The sequence below is a fragment of the Hibiscus syriacus genome, unplaced genomic scaffold (assembly GCF_006381635.1).
Source record: "Hibiscus syriacus cultivar Baekdansim isolate YM2019G1 unplaced genomic scaffold, ASM638163v2 tig00110988_pilon, whole genome shotgun sequence".
Classification (NCBI taxonomy): domain Eukaryota; kingdom Viridiplantae; phylum Streptophyta; class Magnoliopsida; order Malvales; family Malvaceae; genus Hibiscus; species Hibiscus syriacus.
In genome coordinates this window covers 2,979,377-2,986,659 of record NW_024062942.1, presented here as the reverse complement: position 1 = coordinate 2,986,659, position 7,283 = coordinate 2,979,377, and the positions used below count along the sequence as shown (strand labels likewise).

General features: G+C 37.6%; 1 pseudogene; it reads left to right on the top strand.

Annotated features, from left to right (window-relative positions):
• The first annotated feature begins 892 nt into the window (after window positions 1–892).
• On the top strand, window positions 893–7,177 carry LOC120149082 (annotated as a pseudogene).
• Window positions 7,178–7,283: the final 106 nt, after the last annotated feature.

The following is a 7,283-nucleotide window of genomic DNA, read 5'->3' as shown; positions in this document are numbered from 1 at the left end:
GATTCGACCGGTTAAACCAGTGAACTGGTAGCATGACCGGTTCGCTAATCGATCCGGTTCTGAAATCCATGTTTACAAGTTATAGGAGAATGTCAGAATGGTTAGCATATAGGACCCTTTTTCATGCAGATCTGAAACCTCTTTTTCTACTTACAAACTGAGCAAATTCAAAAGGTATCCGTGTAAAACGGATACATCCTGATGAAGTTCGTACGTAAATTATTTATCCCTCTTAAACTAATATGAGTACGTACGTAAATTTCATCCAAGATACTTGCATAAATATATTATACATTCAACGCCAAGTATTTAAACTACTTTGAATAATAATATAATATTATATTTATTTTTGTCAAAAAATAAAATAAGCGCATACACATGATAATAGGGGCTGAATCGAAACAACAAAAAATCAGGAGGCTATTATTTAATGATCCATATTGGTTCTGAAATTCAATTAGGTCAGTGACCAAAGCTGTATAGTTTGGCATTTATTATAATTAAGCCTACATTTAATTAAATTTGGTGTGATATGACTGGGAGTTGAGGTGGAGCTTTCATGGTGTAATTTTCATGTTGACACTATTGGCTGCTAATGAAGCAGCGATGAAGTATCATTCACTTTTCCCAGTGTCAAACTAGTACAAGTTCTTATTCATCAACATAAGCAAAGCTGGCATTAATGTTTTTAAGGCAAAAAGTGACGTTCCGATCGTATACATTTTCACGAAGTTACAACGAACTTATAAAATTTTAGAGAGAACGAAATAAATAATTAATAAAAATATGATTAAAATTTCATGGTGTGATGATGCAGTCAGATATTAAAGCTTACTGTAATATTTGATGCTCATTTGTTTGGAAGGTGTGATTGATTCTAGGGAAGCCTTGCTAGTATTTGCAGCAAGGCTGTAATGGAAGTGGCAATCAGTTTATTACTTGTTGCTGCTTCATTGCTTGGTTCATCTTCTGCTTGTGAGTTTCCAGCAATTTACAATTTTGGTGATTCGAACTCCGATCCCAGAAGTTTCTCCGCAACATTCGGTCGGGTTCGTCGCCCTTACGGTGAGACCTTTTTCGTAAACCTTCTGGTAGGGTCTCCGAGGGCGTCTAATCATAGATTTTATAGGTAAGAGTAGCTTATTTCAGTATGATATATACTGTTATGTCACAATGTCATGGAACTTCTTTTGTTAACATTCTGTGCAGCTAATGAGTTGAAATTGCCATTCTTAAGTTCATACCTTGATGCAATAGATTCAAACTTCAGACACGGAGCCAATTTCGCATCGAGTGGATCGACGATTCAACCAGCCGATGGTAAATTAGTCAATGTCGGTTTCAGTCCATTATCTCTCGACATACAACTCTTGCAGTTTCAACAACTCAAACAACGAACCAAGGAGCTCTATGATCAAGGTTAGATTTGCAGAAACTGATCAGCGGGTTCTAAGAAAATGAATTAACATTGTACTTGCTTGTTCTTTTCAGCCAAATTCAGAGTTTACATATAGGCTCACAAGACCGGAGGAATTCTCAAAGGCTCTTTACATAGTATTGTTGCGGAAGACGGCTATCGGATAGAGCAAAATCGCAACTGATAATTTGAGAAAATAAAAATTAAGATAAAAGAGACACAAAATTTACGTGGAAAATCCTTGAATAATATAGGGCAAGGGTAGAAGAATTTCACTATGAGAAAATAGGAATTACAACTTCTCTCAATTTACCAAGGAGAAAACAATGATAATTCTCTCTTGATAAAAAGAGAAACAACTCTAAAAAACTCTCTAAATTCTCTAGTATTGGAAGAAAGCTAGAATGCTTTGGAATGGTTTTAAAGCAAATGAGATAGGGTATTTATAGCTAAATCTTAAGGACTTAATCTTGTAAATAACTAAAATTTAATGACTAAAGTTTGTAATTTGACCATATAAAAAATCAACAAAATTGGCTTTTAATAGTTTTTTTTTCAAAGCCACCGGCTGCTTAGCAGCCCATGTGGTTTGATTTTTTAACAATCTCCCACTTGAAGATTTGATTGGAACAATCATATCTTCACACCATTCTTTCTACCTTGTATCATCATGTTGCTTACTTCAGCCACAACTGACTGCAATTTTGAAACCCAGCTTATAGCTCCACCAGCAACTTTGAACACATATCCTGTAGTAGATTTGTTTTTATTCAAATCCCCTACATAGTCAGAATCTGCATACTCATTGATTAGTAAGTTTGATCCTCCGTAACATAATGCAACATTTAAGGTCTCTTTGATGTATCTCAGGATCCTCTTTACTGTATTCCAATGTTTTTTGCCTGGATTTGTCATGTACCGACTAACTACTCCCACTGCTTGTGCAATGTCTGGTCTTGTGCATATCATAGCGAACATTAAACTTCCCACTGCTGATGCATATGGTACTCGAGACATCTCCATCCTCTCTTTTTCACTGCTAGGACTCATACTGGAGGATAATTTGAAGTTAATAGGAAGAGGGGTAGAAATTGGATTACAATCTTCCATGCTGAATCGTGACAAGATCTTCTTCAAGTAATTCTTCTGTGAAAGAGCCAAATCTTCCTATTACTTCTGTCTCGGGAATTTGCATCCCTAGCCAGTTGTGCCTTCAATTCTTCATATGATCTTTGTTGGGTCCTGCAACCAACATGTCATCCACATACAACAGCAATAAAACAAAATCGTTATCACCGGACCTCTTGAAATAAGTACAAGGGTTTGCATTAAGTCTGTTATATCCAAGGCATATAATGAAGGAATCAAATCTCTTATACCAACACCTCGACACCTGCTTTAGACCGTACAGAGATTTGTTCAACCTGCAAACCAAGTTCTTCTTTTCTTTTTCTTCAAAACCTTCAGGCTGGAGCATGTAAATCTCTTCTTCAAGATTTCCATGAAGAAAAGTTGTTTAACATCTAGCTGCTCTAGATGTAAGTCAATGTAGCACACATTGCCAAACTACTCGAACTGTTGTTAGTCGAACTACAGGAGAAAATATTTCATTGAAATCAATACCTTCTTTTTGAGCATATCCTTTGACCACCAGTCTTGCACGATACCTCTCAACTTGATCGTCACCATTTCGCTTGATTTTGAAGACCCATTTGTTACCAATTGGCTTCCTTCCTTGTGGTAGTGGCACAAGGTCCCATGTATTATTTTTATGAAGGGCTTCAATTTCTTCTTGCATCGCCATCATCCACAGTGAAGCATCTGAGTTGTTTATTGCCTCCTGGTATGTTGATGGCTCATTGTCCTCTGTTAAAAGGCAGTATGCAATATTACCTTCTATAACATAATCTGAGTGCCAATTGGGACGTCTTCTCATACAATCTGATAGACAAGTTATTGGTGCTTCAAAACTCTCTGGTTCTTGTTCATCATGTGCTAGTTCTGCTTCAGAAGAATCTCCTTGTTCAAACTCCTTTTCCGCATTTATCTGTGTAGTCTCTGACTTTTCAGTGCTATCATCGTCTTCTTTTCTTTGTAGTTTATCCTCTACAAAGATAACATCCCTGGTGATGATCACTTTGCGGGCAGTGGGATCCCACAAGCGATACCCCTTGACTCCATCAGCATACCCCAAGAATTTGCATTTCTTGGATTTTGGATCCAACTTTGAGATTTCTTGGGAGTTGTACATCACGTACACAATACTTCCAAATATATGGAGGTTTGAATAATCAGCCGGTTTACCAGTCCACATCTCCATTGGTGTCTTCAGCTCTATTGCAGTTGATGGAGCTCGATTCACCAAATAACAGGCGGTATTGACTGCTTCTGCCTAGAATGATTTTTCTAGGATTGTATCCCTCAACATTACTCTTGTTCTTTCTAACAAGGTTCTGTTCATCCGCTCTACCACTCCATTTTGTTGAGGAGTGTTTGCCACTGTGAACTGTCTTTTGATGCCTTCTTTCCTGCAAAAGTCATCAAATTATTCGCTTGTGTATTCTCCTCCATTATCTGTTCTGAAACACTTGATCTTATTTCCAGAATCAAGTTACACCCGCGCTTTGAAGATTTTGAAAGTTGAAAACACATCTGACTTCTTCTTAATAGGATACACCCAACATCTCCTAGAGTAGTCATCAATAAATAATACAAAGTATTTTGCTCCACCTAGGGATATAACTGGTGCTTGCCATACGTCAAAATGAACCAATTCTAGAACATTTTTGCCTCTAGAATTTGACGTGTTGAATTTCAACTGGTGCTGTTTACTTGTTATGCAATGCTCACACAAAGTAAATGATACCTTTGTTAAGCCTGAGAGTAGCTTTTGCTCCATAAGAACTTTCATTCCTTGTTCTGACATGTGTCCAAGTTTCTGATGTCATAGTATTGCAGAATCTGAACTACATGAGGCAACAGAGGCTTCTGCTTCTAGCAAAGTCTCTCCCTTCAGCATGTACAAGTTTACTGCTATCTTTTCGCCTTTCAGCACCACAATCGCTCCATAGAACACCTTCATGATTCCTTTCCGTGTCTCAATCTTGCTTGCATTATTATCCAACAATCCGTAGGATAATAAATTTTTCTTCAGGCCCTTCACGTGCAGCACATCTCGAACAACTTTGATTGTTCCATCATACATCTTCAATTTGATGGTTCCCACGCCAACGATCTCTAAGGCATGATCATTGCAACTATACACAGATCCTCCTGAGACAGGTTCATAATGATGGAACCATTCTCTTCTTGAGGTTATGTGATATGTTGCTCCCGAATCAATGAGTCATATATCTGCATATCTTTTTCTACCTTCCACGGTGGTTGACGCTTCATAACATAGAGCATCTCCATCATCTGAAGTGTTTGCGGTATTTTCTTGTGGATTGGAGTTTTTATTTAGACTACAACAATCCTTCTTCAAATGACCCTTCTTTCCACAGTTGTAACACTTTAAATTCTTCTTGCTCCTCGACTTCGATCTACCATATTTGTGACTGCTGCTTTGGCCACGTTCTGTCGATCTCCCTCTCGTCGTTGTCATCGTTTTCAATGCTTCTGCTTATTGCAGATTTACTTGTCTGTCTTTCTTGTTCTTGCGCCGATTTTCTTCTTGTAGAACAGCAGCTGCAACGTCATCGAAGACTAGACTGGTGACATTACTATTTGTCAAGTTAATGATGAGTTGATCATACGAATCTGGTAGATTTTGAAGTAGAAGTTCAGCACGTTCTTGTTCTTCTATTTTACAGCTTAAGGATGTAAGATGAGAAAATAAAGTGTTCAGTGTATTTAAGTGCTCCGTCACTGAAGTAGATTCTGGCATACGAAGAGTGTACAATTTTCTCTTAAGGAAAATTTTATTGTGCAACGATGTGGTCTCGTACAATTTGGTGAGATGATCTCATATCTCCTTAGTTGTCTTCTTTTCCTCGATGCTTGACAATACTTCATCTGCTAATGCTAGATGAAAGTTTGCCATAACATTCCGGTCCATTTCGATCCATTTGTTGTCATCTGTGAAATCCACAGGCCTTTCACTGATAGCTACTAGACAACCGTCTTTCCTCAGGATAGCCTTCATCTTCAATTTCCACAATGAGAAATTTCTCCCATTGAATTTTTCAATATCAAATTTCGTTGCCATAGCTTCTTTTACGGATAGCTCCCACTATTTCACTATCGTGAATAGTTCCCACTATTTCACTATTGTGAATAGTTCCCACTATTTCACTATTGTGAATAGTTCTCTGGAACCTTCAAAGAATGGGTAATAACTTCTTATTTTCTTATGTTGGATGATCCACCTTTTGGTGGCAACCATAAAGACAATAAGCAGATATTACACACTCTAATCTGGCTCTGATACCAATTGTTGCGGAAGATGGCTATCGGATAGAGCAAAATCGCAACTGATAATTTGAGAAAATACAAATGAAGATAAAAGAGACACAACATTTACGTGGAAAACCCCTGAATAATATAGGGTAAAAACCACGGGCAACGGTAGAAGAATTTCACTATGAGAAAATAGGAATTACAACTTCTCTCAATTGACCAAGGAGAAAACAATGATAATTCTCTCTTGATAAAAAGGAGAAAACAACTCTCAAAAAACTCTCTAAATTCTCTCTAGTATTGGAAGAAAGCTAGAATGCTTTGGGATGGTTTTGAAGCCAAATGGGATAGGGTATTTATAGCTAAATCTTAAGGACTTAATCTTGTAAATACACTAAAGTTTAATGACTAAAGTTTGTAATTTGACCATATAAAAATCAACAAAATTGGCTTTTAATAATTTTTTTTTCAAAGTCACCGGCTGCTTAGCAGCCTATGTGGTTTGATTTTTCAACAAATATATTGTGGGCAAAATGATCTGGCTTATGGCCTTACGATAACTACATAGGATCAGGTTAAGGCATCCATTCCCAGTTTAATCAGTCACTTTTCTATGGCAATCGAGGTATTTCTTTATATCCGTTTCGATTTAAAAGACAAGAAGTCAGAAACACAACGTTTAATGACTTGTATTGTGCTTCTTTTTACATTTTTATGTATTTTCAGAAGCTCTTTCAAGGAACAAGATTCTTTTGGATACATAATACTGGTCCCCTTGGCTGCTTGCCTTTTCTCGTTACACGCTCCCCTCCAAATCCTGGCCAGAATGCCGACCAAAACGGCTGCATTAAGTCTTACAATGAGTTGGCTAAAGAGTTCAGATAGCAACTGAAAGACAGGATTTCTCAGCTTAGGGCACAGCTCCATGGTGCAAGGCTTATATATGTCGATATCTACTCGGTTAAATATTCTCTGATTAGTGAAGCAATAAGTATGGTATTTTACAGTTGTGTAACATTTCCTCTGAAATTTTCATCAATTACTACCATAATCGACTCGGCGACTGCAGGGTTTGTCGATCCTTCTACATTTTGTTCCTGTGATCATCGTGTCATATGTGGGAGGACCGCCGTGGTGGACAGTGCTGAAATCTTTGGGGCTTCTTTATGTGATCCCTCTAAACATATTAGTTGGGATGGTGTTCATTATACTGAAGCTGCAAACTATTGGGTTGCCTGTAGGATTTTGGATGGCTATCTGCCTCTCTTTCAGATCTCCACTTCGTATAATCAAAGCTTGTCTATAAGCTCTCACATATCATGTCCGTGTAGTTCGATTTCGAACAAGATTATTTATGCTTGAGTTCCAATTGATCAAAGCTCGACTTGACTCGAGCATAATTCAAGTAACTTACGAGCACGAGATTGTTGATTTGCAGGACAAAAACACTTATACATCATCATCAACA